Genomic DNA, 20,499 nt, shown 5'->3' with positions numbered 1-20,499 from the left:
GAATTGCCCACTTCCTTGTAACCTCTTTAGCACCATCTTAGTCAAGATTGCTATCACTTCTTGCCAAGATTACAGCAATAGACTTTTTTCCCCCTTCTGATTTGCTTCTCTCTGAACCATTCTTCACTCATCAGCAAAATAAGTTTCTGGGTCACAACTCTCATCACAATTCATTGCTGCTGACTGCTCCTCAATGACTTTTAAAACTCAGAGGGCAATGAAAATCCTCTCCAAAATGAGGCAAAGGCTTCCCAGGGTCTGGCCCCACTTCCTTCTGAGCTTGGTTTCTTGGTCCTCTCCCTTCCAAACATACTCATGTCACACTTTTTCAGTCTCTCTATTGTGTGACTCTCTCTCTCCTGTATCTTTCTGTGTGGTATGTCTTCTGTGGGTCCCCACCCCCACAACATTCTTGTTCGGTCAATTCTTAACTATACTTCAATTCACTGTTCACATATCACTTCTTCTTCAAAGAATCTTCCTTTGACCCAGAAACAAATTTGGATTTCTAACTCTTCCCCAAATGGCTCTCTTCTCTTCCCCCCCCCCTCACGTTTTTCTCATGAGACTCATCACAGTTGATTACCTATGTAAAGTCTAACATCCCTGCTGGGATTATGTCTGTCATATTCACCTTTATACCCACATCATCTAGATATAATTAATAATAATGATAATTATTACTGAGGAAGCTGAATAAATATTTGTTGGATGAATAACAGTGGCAAGAATGAAAATGAAATGATGCAAAATAGCGAATGACAAAAGACAGTGCTGAAAATGAGATGACAGATTATAAATGCCTTGAAAAGCATTTCAGAGGTCAAAGTGACAGCACTTGTGTACAGATTTGAGTGAGAAAGAGGCAGAATGAATAGGATTCTAGGATGATTGTAATATATTTTCAGCTCAGGTGACTGGTGGAATGATGAAATTATCAGCTAACACAAAAAACACAGAAACACAAGTTTGGGGATGTTGAAAAAGATTGAGATATTTCGAGTCGAAGTGGTAGGGAATTCGGGACATCCAAGTTGAGGGATGTAGTAGACATGTAGAAATTTGTCTTATGGGCAGATCACTCTCTGAGTCAATAGTCTCAAGACGACTTTTTAAAATAATGTCAATAAATTACTTTTAGTGTGCACAAGAAATAACAGTGTGAAATATAATTAATGAGTTTAACTATTGTTAAAAATCAGAATGTGTTCCTATATAATGTAATGACTACAAATCCCTTAGCCATCCTATGCTAATGGATATCTAATGCAATTCAAATTCTCTATCTCTCTGTCCTAAAGTGGCTCTAAAATATAATCTGAATGGCTTCGTTTTGGCGGGTGCCAGGCTGTGTTGGGCACCATCCACAAAATGGTTTTAACTATATTCGTTTGATCCAGCATGAAAGCCAAACACTAACAATTATAGAAAAAGAGATTTTTAAAGTCCCTTTATAATCCTGGAAGTGGTGGTATGAGGAAAAAAGAATAAAGCAGCAATGTCCTCTAAGGTATCAGAATTCTTTTGGAGAAATTGTTTTCATTCCTTTGGTAGAGGAAACAAAGGCCATGGTAATGATCTGAGTTCTGAAGAGTGTGCTTAGGCACAAAGGTAAATTTAACAAGAACCAAGTTAACACAACTTAGTTGGAAGATCAATAAGATTTATTAAATCTATTATCCCAAGCAAGATTCTGGAGTTAAACTAATGACAGATGGCCACTTCAATGCCTCAGTCTAAGGAAGAAATACCCTTATAAGAAATAATAAACCCTATCCTTCATTAGATATAATTTTTGTTTTAGTGTTAAATCCTAAAAAGAATATGCCTCATGGGGGCATCCTCTGATAACACAAAGTGAAGTGATAGGATTATTGAGAAATACAAAGCAAATATAAAAATTATTTTTAATGATTTTTTGATTGATCTCTAATGGAGTCTGAGTAAATAATATTAAAATTGGGAGACTGAGACTGACATATACGCACTACTATATATAAAATGGATAACTAATAAGGACCTATGTATAACACAGGGAATTCTATTCTGTAATGACCTGTATAGGGCCCCCTGGTGGCTCAGATGGTAAAGAATAATGACTTAACATTGGAAAATAATATAAAAAAGAGTGGATATATGGACATGTATAACTGATTCAGGCTTCCTTGGTAGCTCAGCTGATAAAGAATCCGCCTGCAATGTGGGAGACCTGGGTTCAATCCCTGAGTTGGGAAGGTTCCCTGGAGGAGGGCATGGCAACCCACTCCAGTATTCTTGCCTGAAGAATCCCCATGGACAGAGGAGCCTAGGGGGCTACAGTCTATGGGGTCACAAAGAGTCGGTGCAGTTGAGCGATTAAGCGCAGTACAGCACCTAACTGATTCACTTTGCTAACACATTTTAAGTCAACTATATTTCAATAAAAATTTTAAAATAAATAAAATAAAATTCATAGTATTTTTTTCTGAGGAAGGCAAGGTAATGTCCTGTAACTTTCTGCTATAAGGAAAGATCCTTGACTTTCCAAAGGGAACAATGGATAGCCGGTCCTTAGAGCTACAGAATAACAAGACTGTAGGGTCAGGGGCTACTTAGAAGTTATCATAGAGTTGGAGTATTGTCCTTAAATATCACCTTCAGTCAGGTTTTTGCTAGGAGTAAGACAGCAGAACATCTGAAACTGTATGAGTGAGCGCTACCTGAGAAAGACAGGTGCACTTTGGATACTGAATGAGTAGGTGCTTATTAACATACTGTTAGGAAAATAGAGAAGCCTGACATGTGCCCAGACGAAGACCTTTCCAGTGTCACAAAGAAGTGAGCTGTGAGGCTGCCTTAAGACTAAGCTGGGACCTTCATGAAGCAGCTCTGGATCTGTTCAACAACACTGAGACATTTTAGGGTCATACATTAGGATGCCAGTTCTCCAACACCACAATGTATACAATATATCGTGAGTCTTTGGTTAGTTATAATAGCTAAAGTACAGATCACTGCAAATGGACTCATCTTGTATAAATGTGAACAGATTCAAAGAATGATATAGTTGTCATTTGCATTATGTTTTTATGAGAGTGAGCAGTATGCTGGAAATTGCCCCTGACCCATATTACCATCTCATGTAAGCTCTATATCTACCTCTAGATCATCATCCTAGTAGGCATTAAGAGTTACCCAATGAGGACATGAGAACACTAGAGCAAAACTTCCATGGACATTTTGATTGGATGCAGCCTTGTCTTCTGCTCAGCCTAAGATAAACTCCTATTGCTGGGAGTTGGCATCTTAAAAAGCAGATTTTAAATGTGTTTCTTGAGTTTGCTTAAGTAGACAGATTTATTATTACTTAAATACAGCTTTCTTTTTCAAAAAACTAGAATATTATTGACACTAAAAGGTCAATATTTTAATATTTAAATGTAAAAATAATTGCTTTGAGATCTGCAGAATGATATGTAGCCTATTATTTCTTGATAACTTTGGAAGAGCTAATACAACAGAAAGCAGATCTTAAATGGAATGAGGATTTTATAATGGAAAAAGAGCAAAATGACAAGGAAGTTACTAAAACATAGTATATTTCTAGGTGAAAATAGATTTCAACACCCATTTCAAAATAATGATAACTTAGATTCTTCTCTCCTTCAATAAGATAACTCCCCCCCCCCACTTACATATTTCACCTCTCCCAGAATTACTTCTTCCACGAAGAATTTTCCAGAATTACAATTACAGAATTAATCTCTTCTTCTTCAAAAATGAAGGTAATTTAAATTGGAAATTAAGTTGCATTTAATTTCCAGTTTAGCATTTTCATCTTTGAAATTAACCAAGCCATCGGCAAGGTACATCTGAAAACATTAAACTAAGAGAGGGGAAACCTGTCATCTTTGAAATATAAACTGGTGCTCTGGCTTCCAGTAAAGTACTGTCCATTATACTCTTGTTCTTCTTTTCCTCTAGATTTTGCCTCTGTAATTTTCGAAAGTGCTAATAATGCTACGTTATGAAATACACTTCACATCATTTTTATAAAATCAAAAGAAAAAATCTAAGACTATATATTATCATAGATGCTACCTGTTATTTAACATAAAAATTTATTTGATATGTAATTTTATATTCATACTATATTATGTGTATATAATGCAATATGTATAGAAAATTACCCTAGATATATTCAATTCTTTACATCCTCAATGTGTGTAAGATAGTCTAATATATTCTCAAGACAAATTCTATTTTGTAGTGTTATTTGGATGATGTACCATTAATGAACATGAAAAGGAGAGGTAAATGTGATCTGATTCCTCTGTTCTGGTAAGACTCTGCATTCCATATGAGGTCCTATGAATGTTGCATAAATACCATATACATTTGGCATCTATTGTGATAACACAAGGTTGATGGTTTTTTTTCTGTATACATATATATAATTGTACTTAGAAGATTTTCAATATATTCAACGTCTAACATAGGGTCTGGCACATTATATGCCCTTAATATTATGCCAAGAATGAATGAGGCAAAGAAAAAATGAGTAAGTACATAGGAAAGAAACAAGTCTTTCATTTATTTTAATTAGAGTGGTATTCGGTATAGTGGTATAGAATCTGACAAAAGTTAATCATTTCTAATACTTTAAAATCATTTAATAGGTAGTTTTATCCTGTAAAAGATCTTTTGCTATTGTCTGTCATCTGTAATAACTAGTTCATTCTTTTGTATAGCTTTCTTTCCATTTGACAAGTCTAACTGGGGAAAGAATGAAATTAACACTTACTAGTGCTAAACATTGATATAGCTTTGAATATTCACAAGGATCCTGGAAAAGAAGATTCCTTTATAGGAATCTTCAGGGTAGATTCTCTGAACAACTTTCCCAAAAGGTAGCTTGAATACAAATCAATTTCAAAACATAGATCTTACCTCAAACTACACCATCTCCAAGAACAGCATTTTCTTATTTTTCATGGGCCCTGCCAAAGTATCCAAGATGTTCTCAGTAACCTGGACCTTCACAAAATGCCAACTGTGAACAAGTGAAGCATTTAGAACTATTGGTGGCATCAAAGTGCTATGGGGAGATTTTTTACTTTACTTAGTACCTACCTGGATTAGATGCTTTGAAGAAAATAAACTAGTGAAATTCAATCAGCTGGGTAAATGTTTGGATAAAAGATAAATCCTGTTTGAACAAGCAAAAGTTTATTCTTTTGATCTATCCGTTGAAGTCAAGCAATTATCACATAGCTAATTCTAAAAATAATCATCATATAGCTAATTCTAAAAATATTTATATTTTCTTTAATTAATTATTAGTCTGGTTATTAGAGAGTGAGAGACTAAAAAATACTGTTACTGGCAATATGTAGGTGACATTAATTTATGCACACATCAGTGCAGTTTACATTTCTGCATTTTACTAGCTTACCTCTGATATTTGCAAACTAAGAGCTTCATTTATATCTATAAATGATGTTAGATTCCTAAATTATGAATGTTTAAATATCTTTTTAAAATTAGTGTGTATGAATGATTTTTATCAGAAGCTTTCTTAAAAATAGTTACTATCATCATAGCAGGATGAACTATTGGAATTTTCCAGGAGTTACCAACAAATACCTACTCTTAGAGATACTGGTCAGGGGTCTCTAAACTGATTTTGTAACTACTAAAGAAGAACTTGGAAAAAGTTGCTACCACTTGTGGATTTTTAAATCTGCATCTGGAATTTCTCATTCTTAGTTTAAATGATTGTAAAGGACATTATTTGAGTCACATTATAAATATAGATAAATAAAAGATATATATTTACGCTTGAATGATTTTATTGATCACCTGTTACAATTTTCTCAAACAACAAATGTATATATATTGAATTTTTTTTCCTGTCATTCATAGGCTCTACCATGAAACATTTTTCTTTGTACTGAATTATCATTGTTGTTGTTTAGTTGCTAAGTCGTGTCCAACATGTTTGCAATCCCATGGATTGTAGCCCTCCAGGCTCCTTTGTCCATGGGATTTCCCAGGCAAAAATTCTGGAGTGGGTTGCCATTTCCTTCTCCAGGGGATCTTCCTGAACCAGGGATCAAACCCACGTCTCCTGCACTGGGAGGTGGAGTCTTTACCACTAAGGCACCAGGGAAGTGAGTTATCATTACAATTATAAAGCATATATATTTGATCAAAGGGATATACATGTATGAAAACCTTAATAACATAAAATAAGGTCTTATTGAAAATGCTTCTCTTGATAAGGAAAATAGGGATTTAACAACTAATTTATAAACCTATAGAAGAATATAAGGGGCTTCCCCAGTGGCTCAGACCATAAAGAATCTGCCTGCAATGTGAAAGACCTGGGTTTGGTCCCTGGACTGAGAAGATCCCCTGGAGAAGAAAATGGCTACCCACTCTACTATATTTGCTTGGAGAATCCCATGGACAAAGGAGCCTGGCGGGCTACAGTCCATGAGGTCACAAAGAATCAGACAGGACTGAGCAACTAACACCTTCAGGTACAGTGAAGAGTACAAAAGAAAGTTGATGACCTTGGAATAAAGTCCTTTTAGAACTACCTGTGCCTGCTCCTTGGAAGGTCTTCATGCATCCCCAGGTTACACACACACCATTGTGAGGACAACTATTTTAAGAAATTCAGTCATTGACTTTGACAAGAAATATGAACTGGCATACCCAAATCACCTGGTAACTTGTACGTGCACTTCTTTAGTTGCATCTTCCAGCTAAATGGTTATGTGTTAACATAAGGAAAGTTACATATCTGGAGAAACTAGCCTTGTTGGTATTTGTGCTAAAGTATAAATTCTAACATCCTCTCTCTCTTTGAATGTGTTTTTCAGTAGAAAAGAGGATAGTAATAAGAGGCAGTCTTGTAGTAGAGGGACATAGAACAGGAAAGCACACTCTGATGCAGGGTCAGCATCGCAGTAACTGTGTAGCCTTAGGTAAGCTTCTCAACCTTTTTGAGCCACCATTTCTCTTCTCTAGAGGTCTCAGTCAGGCTGCCCCTTAGACTCAGCTTTAAAGAAATGATGATTCACTTGACTAGAGCAAAACTCACATTATTTCCCCATAGCATTTTTCTTTAAATTATTCAGATAACTCTTTAATGTCTCTTGGCAAGACTTTCTAGTGCTTGAAAAGTTTATTATTGCATCAAATCCCAGAGGAATCAGCAGGTAATACTAGACTCAATGCAGCGTGAAGTGCTCATAGGGACAAGTGGGTTTGGTAACAATAAGTTACCCTAAGAAGAGCAATTTAAGTGTCCATCAACAGAGAAATAAAGAAGATGTGGCACATTTATACAATGGAATATTATTCAGCCATAAAAATCCCAGAAATAATGCTATCTGCAGCAACATGGGTGGCCCTAGAGATTGTCATACTGAGTGAAGTAAGTTAGACAGAGAAAGACAAATATCGTATGATATCACTGATATGTGGAACCTTAAAAAATGGCACACATGAACTTACTTACAAAATAGAAACAGAGTAACAGATGTAGAAAACAAACTTATGGTTTCCAGGGGGTTAGAGGGATTGACATATACATACTACTATATATAAAAGAGATAACTAATAAGGACCTACTCTAGAGCACAGGGAGCTCTACTCAGTATTCTGTAATGAACTACATGGAAAAAGAATCTAAAAAAGAGTGGATATATGTATAACTGATTCACTTTGCTGTACCTGAAACTAACACATTGTAAATCAACTCTACACCAATAAAAATTAATTTAAAAAAAAGACACAATGATGCCCAAGCCTCACCCCCGGGAATTTAGATTTGATAAATCTGGGCTGGGACCTGGATATATGTTTCTTTAGCACTCTCTGGTTAATTCTAATGTGAAGAAAAGATGTAAAAGTCAAGGTTGGACTCACCACTCACACAGTCTTTTCATAAAAATGTAATATGTGCCTAAGCAAGGTTTCAAGTTTTCTGTAGAGGTATCTATATTTTTTACTGGGGAAAAGTTGGAAGCTACTTGAAGGAAATAAATGTTATATTTGGGCTTATCAATCTTAAAAAAATTATATAAAAATGATGCACAGTAGAGAAAGCTATTTAGTCTACAATGAACTTTTTAAAAATAGAATAAACATACAGTACAGAGACATCCATAAATTTTGTTGTTAGTAAAGTTGCATCATGCTTTTAACATTTCACACAGCGCCATGTATCCCTTCATTTGGAGATTTATAAGTGCCATAGGTTTTCCCACTTCCACTTTTTCTGCCTCTTAGAGATCCTAAAAGTTAGTAATAAACAATTAGTTCTACTCAGGATACACATCAAAAATCTATTTCTTTCTTCTTACTGAAGAAAAATCTCAGAAGGAAAGTAAATCAGCCATTTAAATGAACAAGATCTGAAATAACTGAGCTAACCCAAAAAAGAAAATCCCTCTGGAGGTGAACATTTTCCTTTTTTTTTTTAAAAAAGGAGATCCTTTTCTTTGAAAAGAGATTTGAAAATAACAGGAAAAGGCAAATTAATGAATGAGTTTAAATATACAATAAAAAAGAAAGAGAAGAGATATATAAAATCTGATTTTTTTTTCATTTCAGCATGATTTTTATTTTTTTTATTTTTATTTTTTACCTTTTTTTTTTTTACTTTATTTTACTTTACAATACTGTATTGGTTTTGCCATAAAGAGTGAAGTAAGCCAGAAAGAAAAACACCAATACAGTATACTAACACATATATATGGAATTTAGAAATATGGTAATGATGACCCTGTATGCAAGACAGCAAAAGAGACACAGATGTGTAGAGTGGACTTTTGGACTCTGAGGGAGAGGAAGAGGGTAGGATGATTTGGGAGAATGGCATTGAAACATGTATACTATCATGTGAGAAACGAATCGCCAGTCTATGTTTGATGCATGAACATTTTCTTTTAAATTAAAAGGTGAAATCTGACATACCACACTGCTTTTGTTGTTGTTGTTATTTTTTGCATTACCCTGATGCTCAGAGGGAAGAAATATGAATGTACTTTATATGACTATTTTATAGACATATATATTCTATTTTTTTTTCAATTCATCTTTCCTTAAAGTGTTTGTCCTGCTACTTTAAATAACTCAAATTTCTCAGGAAATTTAACTCACTGTTATACTTTATATGTTTCAGCTAATGCAATGTGGACTACTTGATAGATTCTGCATTTTTAGTTCATCTTTTAATCTATAAGTAAAGTTTGATAATTTAAACATTGAGCTAAAAATATCATAGGGCTAAGGGTTCCTTTGTGTTAATTTAAAAAACAATTTTTCTTAAACATGATAAAAATACTCTAATCACAAATAATCAACAATTTCTATTGTAGTTTTCCACTTGATTTGATCATTTTGTTCATTTGATCATTTTGTTGTGAATTCCTTAGGAATGATGGGGGATAAGTAGATATATCTATAATGTGAGATGTATATATTTGGGAAATTGTGTTAAATGTTGGTTTCCTGTTTTTCTAAAGCTTGATTTATTTATGCAAGTGATTACTCTGATATTAAAAAGTAGCTCTAATTTGAACATTCAATATCTTTGCTCCTTAAATAGAGATTAAAAATGGAATTTTATCAATGTTGAGTTGGTGCATCTTCTTAGGGAGAGGGAGGTAGAGAATATTTGTTGTATAAAAACAAAGGAAATCAAAGCAAAACTTGTGATGTTAGGGAAAATATCAGATTTGATTTCTTAGAATGACTCTGGCTTTTTCAGCATTGATTATCTAAAGGGAGATAGATACATACCACTATGAAATATCTTTTTTTAAAAGTAAATTCAAAAATAGAGATTCAAGTTGTAGCACCAACTGATGCAAAGCATGAGGGACCATCAAAAAAAAAAAAAACTAATCTGAAGCATTTTGTAAAACTATGCCACAAATCAATATTTTAGACACTTTAAAGATCATCCCTTTGCTTTTCAACCTTCACACTTCAGAGACAGGGGATATATATGTTTATATCCTCTCTGTTTCTAAAATAAATCATTTCCAAGTTGGCACTTCTTTTATAAAAGGGCCCACTGCAAATGTCAATTTTTTCTATAACTGACCAGAACCATACCTGTGGGAGAAATGAGCAGACAAGAGTAAAGATTTCATTCAGGGTCATTTCATATATTTGTATCACTGGAAAGCATTAAACTTATTGCACTTCATTTCTTAAAGCCATTCCCCTCCGCCCTCACACCTCCTCAGGAAATGTGAATCAGAAGTGATCCAACTGGGAAAACTCTGTGCAAGGATTTACACAGTTTTAAAAAGAGGTATCTATTTGTATGAAAAAATATATTGCAGAGCACAGTTCTATGAAGGACAGTAAATGGACCGAGTTTCTGCTGTGAAAACAGAAACACAAAGATCATGGGGAAATATAACCACAATATGCTATCAATGAGTTAAAAATCCATTTAATATAAAGCCTCTGAGGAACAAAGGGAACTTGCTTTGTTTATATCAGACAATTTAAAATTGTTTTACCCTTAAAAATAAAAGTATAAAAATTTCAGAATCAAATAATCTTTTTCTTTTGAATTGCAATTAAGCACAATCAGTTCCTGGGATTGGGATAAATGAGGTAAATGGCATAAACTGGATATACAAATATACTATTTAAACTTAAACAAAATTTCCACCAAATATAAATATTTCAGTAATATTCTATAGGAATTGTAAAAACTGAAATAAATGTTATTTATTTGAACACTGCAATATAATCAAGGGCACTGATTGGGTCACCTGCATTTCTGGTAGTGTTAAATTAAAATCTGTTACTTAGTGCTAAATGATTCCATCAAGAAGAAAGAAACAGTAAACCAAACGGAGGCATAACATTTCTGTAAATCTTGTATATAATTATTACTAGGGGTAATTAACATTATTTCATACACTTATAGGCTATTTGCTTGACTTTTATAGTATCCTTTTAGCATATTAGTAATGTAAACCCCCATTGGTCAGATTTTGTAAATACTTTTTCTAAGAATACCATTAATCCATTTTTTTTTTTTACTTTGCTTATTGTTCCCTTTGCTATATGGAAGCTCTAAACTTTCAGTGAAATCAGTGTGCCAATTTTATGTTTTCAGGGTTTTTGGCCTTGCTAAAACTCTCTCTCATCACATGTTTTTAATGTCCTATATCTCCTTTTATCATTTTTATGAGTTTATGCTTCTAGTAAGTTATTTTTACTACATGGAATTTATTTTTGTTTACCAACCATTAAGAGTATACCATTGTTTCCACCATATGAATAATCAGTTACACAATGGCATTCATAAAATAGTATATGCTATTCACACAGAACTGAAATTGCCTCTCTATCTTATGTGGATATTTTTTTAACTTGCAGTTTTAATTCACTGATATATCTGTCAAGTCCTGTGCCAGGAAGTTATGGTTGTCTCTACAATCACCTGCATTCAAAGTATAGTCAAGATCTGGAAGGGCAATTAATTCCATAATATACTTCTTATTCATAAAGTTCTTAGTGGTTTACACACACACACACAAACAATGTTCTTTGATACAAACTTAAAGTATATGCTATGTGGACCATCACCGAAAAAAGAAATCACATGTTTTCTTCTTTCTCTTTGTTGTTCCTTTTACTGTGCACCAGGCTTAGTTTTAAAGGCTTTTTCCAGGGGCGGGGGAGGGAGGAATAAATTAAAGAGTTTGGGATTAGCAGCTATTAATTCCTATATATAAAATAGATAAACAAGGCCCTCCTGTATAGCACAGGTAAATATATATTCAATATCCTGTAATAAACCACAATGGGAAAAAATATGAGAAAGAATACACACACACACACATTCTTCCTCTCTCTCCTTCTCTCTCTATAGATAGGTACGTAGATAGATAGTCTGAATCATTTTGAAGTATACCAGAAACTAACAGAACATTTAAAATCAACTATCAGTTCAGTTCAGTTCATTTCAGTCATTCAGTTGTGTCCAACTCTTTGCAACCCCATGAATCGCAGCACGCCAGGCCTCCCTGTCCATGACCATCTCCCAGAGTTCACTCAAACTCATGTCCATAGAGTCGGTGAGGCCATCCAGCCATCTCATCCTCGGTCGTCCCCTTCTCCTCCTGCCCCCAATCCCTCCCAGCATCAGAGTCTTTTCCAATGAGTCAACTCTTCGCATGAGGTGGCCAAAGTACTGGAGTTTCAGCTTTAGCATCATTCTTTCCAAAGAACACCCAGGGCTGATCTCCTCTAGAATGGACTGGTTGGATCTCCTTGCAGTCCAAGGGACTCTCAAGAGTCTTCTCCAACACCACAGTTCAAAAGCATCAATTCTTCGGCGCTCAGCTTTCTTCACAGTCCAACTCTCACATCCATACATGACCACTGGAAAAACCATAGCCTTGACTAGACTGACCTTTGTTGGCAAAGTAATGTCTCTGCTTTTCAATATGCTATCTAGGTTGGTCATAACTTTTCTTCCAAGGAGTAAGTGTCTTTTTTTTTTTTTCCTACAAGCAATAAATGCTGGAGAGGATGTGAAGAAAAGGGAACCCCTCTTACACTGTTGGTGGGAATGCAAACTAGTACAGCCACTATGGAGTAAGCGTCTTTTAAAAAACATAAATGCTTTTTCCTACTTGAATTCTTATGTCCTCGAAAGAGATTAGGAAATGGGCCGCCTTCTTAACTCTCTTTCATACATGATAAAACTGGGCCTGAAGACACTAAGTTGGTTGTTAAGTAGTTGACCAAGATTTCAACTCCCAAAAGCCTAAATCTGAGCTCACACTTGTGGGTTAGGAGCCTTTCATCAATATTCCTATAGCACTGATAACACTATACTGATTCTTGGTTAATTTTTTAAAATTAGACTATAGCCATTGGAGAGCAAGGGACATGTTCCATGGTTTCACCAAGACCAACACCAGCTTTGTTAGAAGTCACCTCCTCAGAAAAGAGCTTCCCTAGGACCACCAATTCTCAATCAGAGATGTTTTTGCTTTCTCAGGGACATTAGGCAATGTCTGGGACATTCCTGTCACAATAAGAAGGGGGCTATTTGCCTTCCAGTGTGGAGAGGTCAGTGAAAAAAGTATGTTAGTCACTTGGTCATGTTCAACTCTTTGTGACTCCATGGACTGTAGCACACCAGGCTCCTCTGTCCATGGGATTCTTCAGGCAGGAATACTGGAGTGGGTTGCCATTCCCTTCTCCAGGGGATCCTCCTGACCCAGGGATTAAACCCATGTGTCCTGCATTGCAGGCAGATTCTTTACTATCTGAGCAACCAGGGAAGCCCTGATGAGTTGTTGCTGTTGTTCAGTTGCTAAGTCCTTTCCGACTCTGTGACCCTACGGACTGCAGCACGCCAGGCTTGCCTGTCCTTCACTATCTCCTGGAGTTTGCTCAAATTCATGTCCATTGAGTTGATGATGCCATCCAACTATCTCATCTATATTGCTAAATATCCTACGATGAACAGGCACACCTTAGGAAAGAATCATGTTGCTCAAAGTGTCAAAAGTACAGAGGTTGAGAAACGTTGTCCTAGACAAATTTCAGAACCACTTTTGTGCCTAACTGTGCAGTTATCCAATGTTTGTACTTCTCACTCACTGCATTCTTAATCCCATCCATAGACTAAAAACTCCATCAGGGAACACATCTATTTGTTTTGTTCAATGTAATATCCCCTGTAACTTACACAAGTTACTCACTAACTGAGATGAATGAATGAATAGTGGATAACTTGTTTTAGGTTTCACAGTGAATACATGGTATTGTCAGGCCTCTCTAAGCATTTAGTTAAGATTATTGTTGTCCTCTAGCTAGACATATTTAAAATATTTTATATGTACTTCACCTCAGGGTTTTCATTATCATGCTGTGATTTACAGAGTTACAAACTGCTTAAGAGGTATCATCTACCATTGAAAAAAAATAAATTTATGCCTTTCATATAGGTATGCCCTAAGATATATGTGGCAAATTTATCAAGTGAGACATAGGTTAGAATACTGTGAAACCTTGAGTTTTGTTAGTTCTTTCCTACGCTAATATTGTTAAGAACATTGTAACTAGCTTTCTAAGGCTCTCTATGCGCTTCCCTGGTGGCTCAGATGGTAAGGAATCAGCTTGCCAGGCAGGAGAACTGGGTTCAATCCTTGGGTCAGGAAGATCCCCTGGGGAAGGAAATGTCAACCCATTCCAGTATTCTTGCTTGGGGAAATTCCAGGGACAGAGGCATCTGGTGGGCTATAGTCCATGGGGTTGCAAAGAGTCAGACACGACGTCAGACACGACTGAGCAACTAACACAAGGCTCTGTATAGGGCCAAGCAACTGCTTGAAACAAAGTTATCCTCTGATCTGCCTGACTTCCTTCTCTCACCATTTATGAGTTCCTGATATCTTCATCTAGTTTCTCTCAGTCCCACCTTCTCCCCTGCCTTTCTTTTGTTGGGAGAAAAAGACTCAAAGAATCACAAACTCCACAGATTTTTAAGGTCACATCTCCTAACCACCTAATTGATTTATAAATCCTTAAAAAACAAAATAGAACAAAACACTCCCAAGTTCCAACGTCCCCTCATCTTGCCTATGTTCAAACATCTTTAGTGCTAGAAAATACACTATTTCTTGAGGCACCCAATTTCTTCTTTTGGAGAGGGTTCTTTTTTCAGTCAAAAGCCTGCCTCCCCATAGCTTAAACCCAGTAGTTTTGGCTCTGTGAATGTCTTGGGGCTATTCAGAACAAGATTAAATTCTTACCTATGTAATAATCCTTCCAATGTTTGAAAACGGCTATCACAACTCCTCTCCTTCAGGTTAAACTTCCCTGATCCTTCATCTGCTGACACAACTTCAAGGCCTCTCCATCTCTGAACAGCTTCCATCCTTCTCTGAGTGGTTTTAAAAATTTATCATATCAATTTGACCATTCTTTCATTCTATTAATCTATTCTGGTGAAGGAACAGGGAAAATCTGAGTGAGAATAAGTGAATACGTTTCCCTCCATTTTTTCCTACAAGTTTTTAGCGAACAATTTTTCTTTACGAGATACCATGCTAGTCCCAGGGAACACAACTGTGGGCAAAATAGATGATTTTCTCTCTCAGAGTTTACAATTATACTAGGAAAGAAGGGCGCAGATCAAAACACGGGTAGTTAAAATGACATTATAGGGGTTTTCCTGGTGGCTCAGTGGTAAAGAATCTGCCAGCCAATGAAGGAGTCATGAATACCATCCCAGATTTGGGAAGATTCCACATGCAGTGGAACAACTAAGCCCGTGTGCCACAACTACTGAGCCTGTGCTCTAGAGTCTGGGAGCTGCAACTACTGCGCACACATGCTGCAAATACTGAAGCCGGTGTGCCCCAGAGTCTGCACTCTGTAGCAAGAAAAGCCATATCAATGAGAAGCCTGCACACCACAATGAAAATAGCCCCTGCCTGCTACAACTAGAGAAAAACCCATGCAGAAACAAAGACCCAGTATAGCCAAAAATAAATAAACACAATTTTTAAAAATAAAAATGACATTATAAATGTGACAAGTGTTACCAAAAACTCTAAGAGCATATAATAAGGGGGCCTGATTTCAAAATATCATCTCATATAACTGTCACCATATTGCTGCTGCTGCTGCTAAGTCACTTCAGTCGTGTCCAACTCTGTGCGACCCCATAGACAGCAGCCCACCAGGCTCCTCTGTCCCTGGGATTCTCCAGGCAAGAATAGTGGAGTGGGTTGCCATTTACTTCTCCAATGCATGCACGCTTGCTAAGTCACTTCAGTCATGTCCGAATCTGTGTGACCCCATGGACAGCAGCCCACCAGGCTCCTCTATCCACAGGATTCTCCATGCAAGAATACTGGAGTGGGTTGCCATTTCCTTCTCCATATTACCATGACTCAATAATTATTTTCACTGTATAGATCAATAAACAAAATCACAGAGGTGTTCTTAACACGGACACTTCAAGGAGAGTTCCTGGATCCCTCATCACATCAGGTAGATATTGTCCGCAAGATTCAAACCAAGCTCTTCATGGTCCTGTCTCTTGGATTCTCGGACACCCTGCTTCTTACTATAGGCCAGGCAGGAGAGTCAACCAGCAAATCCAGATGAATGAAATATACATTGAACAGGGTAAAAGGCTTACGATCACCATGATAAAAGGAAAAAGCAAGAATAAACACAACTTTCAGGATTGTCAAAACAGCCAAAGGCCACTGAGCTGTCTGTTAGTACAGACACCCCCAACCCAACACAGACTGCATTCATATCCATGTGTAATAGCAACATTCAGCAAACTGAGTAAATTTTAAATTTTTGAGCCATTATAATTGACCCTTAAACAAGAAGGAAGTTAGGGGTGCAGACAAAGATCTGTGTATTACTTACAGCTGGCCTTCTTATCTGTGGTCCTGCATACATGGATTCAAGCAACCATAGATGGTGTAGTACTATAGTATTTACTGCTTTAAAAAATAGCATATAAGTGGACCTATGTCACTAAAACTTGTGTTGTTGAAAGGTTAATTTTACTTACCTTCCAACACATGACATATTCTCACATGTGAACCTTAAACGTACTTATGGATTACAGTGATATAAAGCAAAAACTGCTATATTTCTCTTAGTTTTATGGCTAGTGGCCTTTAGACTCTGAATATGTGTTAACTAGCATGGCTACTTTGGAAAGTTTTACTAGTATATATGGACCATAATGACTAAAAGGTTACAGATGAATCGTCTCCCATTCCTATCAATCAACATTCTTAATGGAGCTATATTTGAGCTATTAGTATAAGATAACAAACTAAAAACACTGTTAATTTTTAGTTTTTCTCCTGATTAAATACACACATTCCCAAAGACACACTCAAATGATGAGCAACAAATATACTAAAATAAAAATAATACTTTGGAACATTCCCCAAGTCTGTCAATATAGTTTTATGTCTTTTGTATATCCTTTCATAGATCTAAGTTCTAACACATCCCTTATATTTTCTGCATTCATTTTAAAATAAAAGGTTTGCCGATCAACCTCTGCATGTGTACTGACAGCACTTTTAGTGGTTCACCTTTGTTATTCTTCTGATAACATGCCCCAAATAAATCAATCTCAACTGTCAGAAAGCAAACAAACATTTTTTTTTCTTTTTCAAAAACAGAATGCATCCTATGGAAAATAAGGAAGGCCAAAAGTAGGTTTGAAAGAGTGTGTAACATGTGGCGGTCAAACATCATGTGTGGCGGTCAAACATCATGGGACTTCTGACAAATACACTTTCATTTTGACATCTTAACTGATTCTAGTCTGTGGTAAGGGTCTTTAACCTGGCATCAATGAATAGGACTTAGGAAGGTCAATGGATCTTTGGAATAAGAAGAATATAACTTAAGAATCTTTGTCCTGTAAGCCAGACTTTACTCTCATTTCACATTCAGAGATTTTGAGACTCAGTAATGTGCCCACCTCATAGATAATTGGCACACATAAGATTGTATATGAGGCCAATCTTACTCTAAAACCTATGCTTGCTCTACCATGTCATATCACTTCCTCCCAAAGCTTCTAAGAAGTCAAAACCTCAAAAGCTATTAAAGAGCAATGGAAATAGACTTTATACTATGCAGCCATCATCGGGAACTAAATTTTTATTGTGAGTAAAATGTTCAGTGATCTAAAATGGACTCAACAACATGCAACATTATCACACCGTGATGATAGCTATAGAATGAATCTTCAGTTCAGTTCAGTTCAGTTTTAGTTCAGTCACTCAGTTGTGTCCAACTCTTTGCGACCCCATGAATTGCAGCACACCAGGCCTCCCTGTCCATCACCAGCTCCCGGAATTCATTCAAACTCATGTCCATCGAGTCGGTGAGGCCATCCAGCCATCTCATCCTCTGTTGTCCCCTTCTCCTCCTGCCCCCAATCCCTCCCAGCATCAGAGTCTTTTCCAATGAGTCAACTCTTCACATAAGGTGGCCAAATTATTGGAGTTTCAGCTTCTGCATCAGTCCTTCTAATGAACACCCAGGGCTGATCTCCTTTAGGATGGACTGGTTGGATCTCCTTGCAGCCCAAGGGACTCTCAAGAGTCTTCTCCAACACCACACTTCAAAAGCATCAATTCTTTGGTGCTCAGCTTTCTTCACAGTCCAACTCTCACATCCATACATGACCACTGGGAAAACCATAGCCTTGACTAGACAGACCTTTGTTGGCAAAGTAATGTCTCTGCTTTTGAATATGCTCTCTAGGTTGGCCATAACTTTCCTTCCAAGGAGTAAGCGTCTTTTAATTTCAGGGCTGCAATCACCATCTGCAGTGATTTTGGAGCTTAAAAAATTAAGTTTGACACTGTTTCCCCATCTATTTCCCATGAAGTGATGGGACCAGATGCCATGATCTTCGTTTTCTGAATGTTGAGCTTTAAGCCAACTTTTTCACTCTCCTCTTTCACTTTCATCAAGAGGCTTTTTAGTTCCTCTTCACTTTCTGCTATAAGGGTGGTGTCATCTGCATATCTGTGGTTATTGATATTTCTCCCGGCAATCTTGATTCCAGCTTGTGCTTCTTCTAGCCCAGTGTTTCTCATGATGTACACTGCATATAAGTTAAATAAGCAGGGTGACAATATACAGCCTTGACATACTCCTTTTCCTATTTGGACCCAGTCTGTTGTTTCATGTCCAGTTTTAACTGTTGCTTCCTGACCTGCATATAGGTTTCTCAAGAAGCAGGTCAGGTGGTCTGGTATTCCCATTTCTTTCAGAATTTTCCACAGTTTATTGTGATCCACACAGTCAAAGGCTTTGGCATGCACACACACACACACACACACACACACACACACAAATACACATCTAGCATGCAAATTAAGATTGCTAAACTCCAGTTCAGTTCAGTCACTCAGTTGTCTCCAACTCTTCGTGACCCCATGGACTATAGCACGCCAAGCTTCCATGTCCATCACCAACACCCTGAGCTTGCTCACATTCATGTCCATCAAGTCAGTGATGCCATCCAACCATCTCATCCCCTGTAGTTCCCTTCTCCTCCCACCTTCAATATATCCCAGCACCAGGGTCTTTTCCAATGAGTCAGTTCTTCGCATCAGGTGGCCAAAGAATTTCAGCTTCAGCTTCAGCATCAGTCTTTCCAATGAATATTTAGGACTGATTTCCTTCAGAAATGATTGGTTTGGTCTCTTTGCAGTCCATGGGACTCTCAAGAGTCTTCACCAACACCACAGTTCAAAAGCATCAATTCTTTGGTGCTCGGCTTTCTTTATGGTCCCACTCTCACATCCATACATGACTACTGGAAAAATGATAGCTTTGACTAAATGGACCTTTGTCAGCAAAGTAATGTCTCTGCTTTTGAATATGGTGTCTAGTTTGGTCATAGATTTTCTTCCAAGGAGCAAGCATCTTTTAATTTCATGGCTGCAGTCAACATCTGCAGTGATTTTGGAGCCAAAGAAAATAAAGTCTCTCAATGTTTCCATTGTTTCTCCATCTATTTGCCATGAAGTGATGGGACCAGATGCCATTATCTTTTTTTAATGCTGAGTTTTGAGCCAGCTTTTTCATTCTCCTCTTGCAATTTCAACAACAGGCTCTTCAGTTATTCTATTTCTGCCTTAAGTGTGGTGTTATCTGCATACCTGAGGTTATTGATATTTCTCTCAGAAATCTTGATTCCAGCTTATGCTTCATCCAGTCCACAATTTCACATGATGTACTCTGCATAGAAGTTAAATAAACAGGGTGACAACACACAGCCTTGACGTACTCCTTCCCCAATTTTGAACCAGTCAATTGTTTCATGTCTGATTCTGTTGTTTCTTGACCTGCATGCAGATTTCTCAGGAGGCAGGTCAGGTGGTCTACCCATCTCTTGAGGAATTTTCCAGTTTATTGTGATCTACATAGTCAAAGGCTTTAGTGTAGTCAATGACGCAGAAGTAGATGTTTTTCTGGAACTGTCTTGCTTTTTTGATGATCCAACAAATGTTGGCAATTTGATCTCTGGTTCCTCTGTCTTTTCTAATTCCAGCTTGAACACCTGAAAGGTCTCAGTTCAGGTACTATTGAAGCATGGCTAGGAGAATTTTGAGCATTACTTTGCTAATGTGTGAGATGAGTACAATTGTGTGGTAGTTTGAACATTCTTTGGCATTGCCTTTCTTTGGGATTGGAAAGAAAAATTATTTTTTCTACTCCTGTGGCCACTGGCGCGTTTTCCAGATTTGCTGGCATATTGAGTGCAGCACTTTCACAGCATCATCTTTTAGGATTTGAAATAGCTCAACTGGAATTCCATCACCTCCACTAGCTTTGTTCATAGTGATGCTTCCTAAGGCCCACTTGATCCTGGTCATCTGGTTCATGAAGATCTTTTTTGTATGGTTCATCTGTGTATTCTTGCCACATTTTCTTAATATC

The 20,499-nt window shown here is 36.9% G+C and overlaps 1 protein-coding gene across 6 annotated transcripts in view; it reads right to left on the bottom strand.

Annotated features, from left to right (window-relative positions):
* The window catches only part of DMD (dystrophin), a 2,254,125-nt gene that overhangs the window by 1,125,430 nt on the left and 1,108,196 nt on the right, over positions 1–20,499 (bottom strand). The gene's annotated exons all lie outside the window — the stretch shown is intronic.

Source organism: Oryx dammah, unplaced genomic scaffold, assembly GCF_014754425.2.
Source record: "Oryx dammah isolate SB20612 unplaced genomic scaffold, SCBI_Odam_1.1 HiC_scaffold_23, whole genome shotgun sequence".
NCBI classification, from domain to species: Eukaryota; Metazoa; Chordata; class Mammalia; order Artiodactyla; family Bovidae; genus Oryx; species Oryx dammah.
This window is presented reverse-complemented; position numbering and strand designations above follow the sequence as displayed.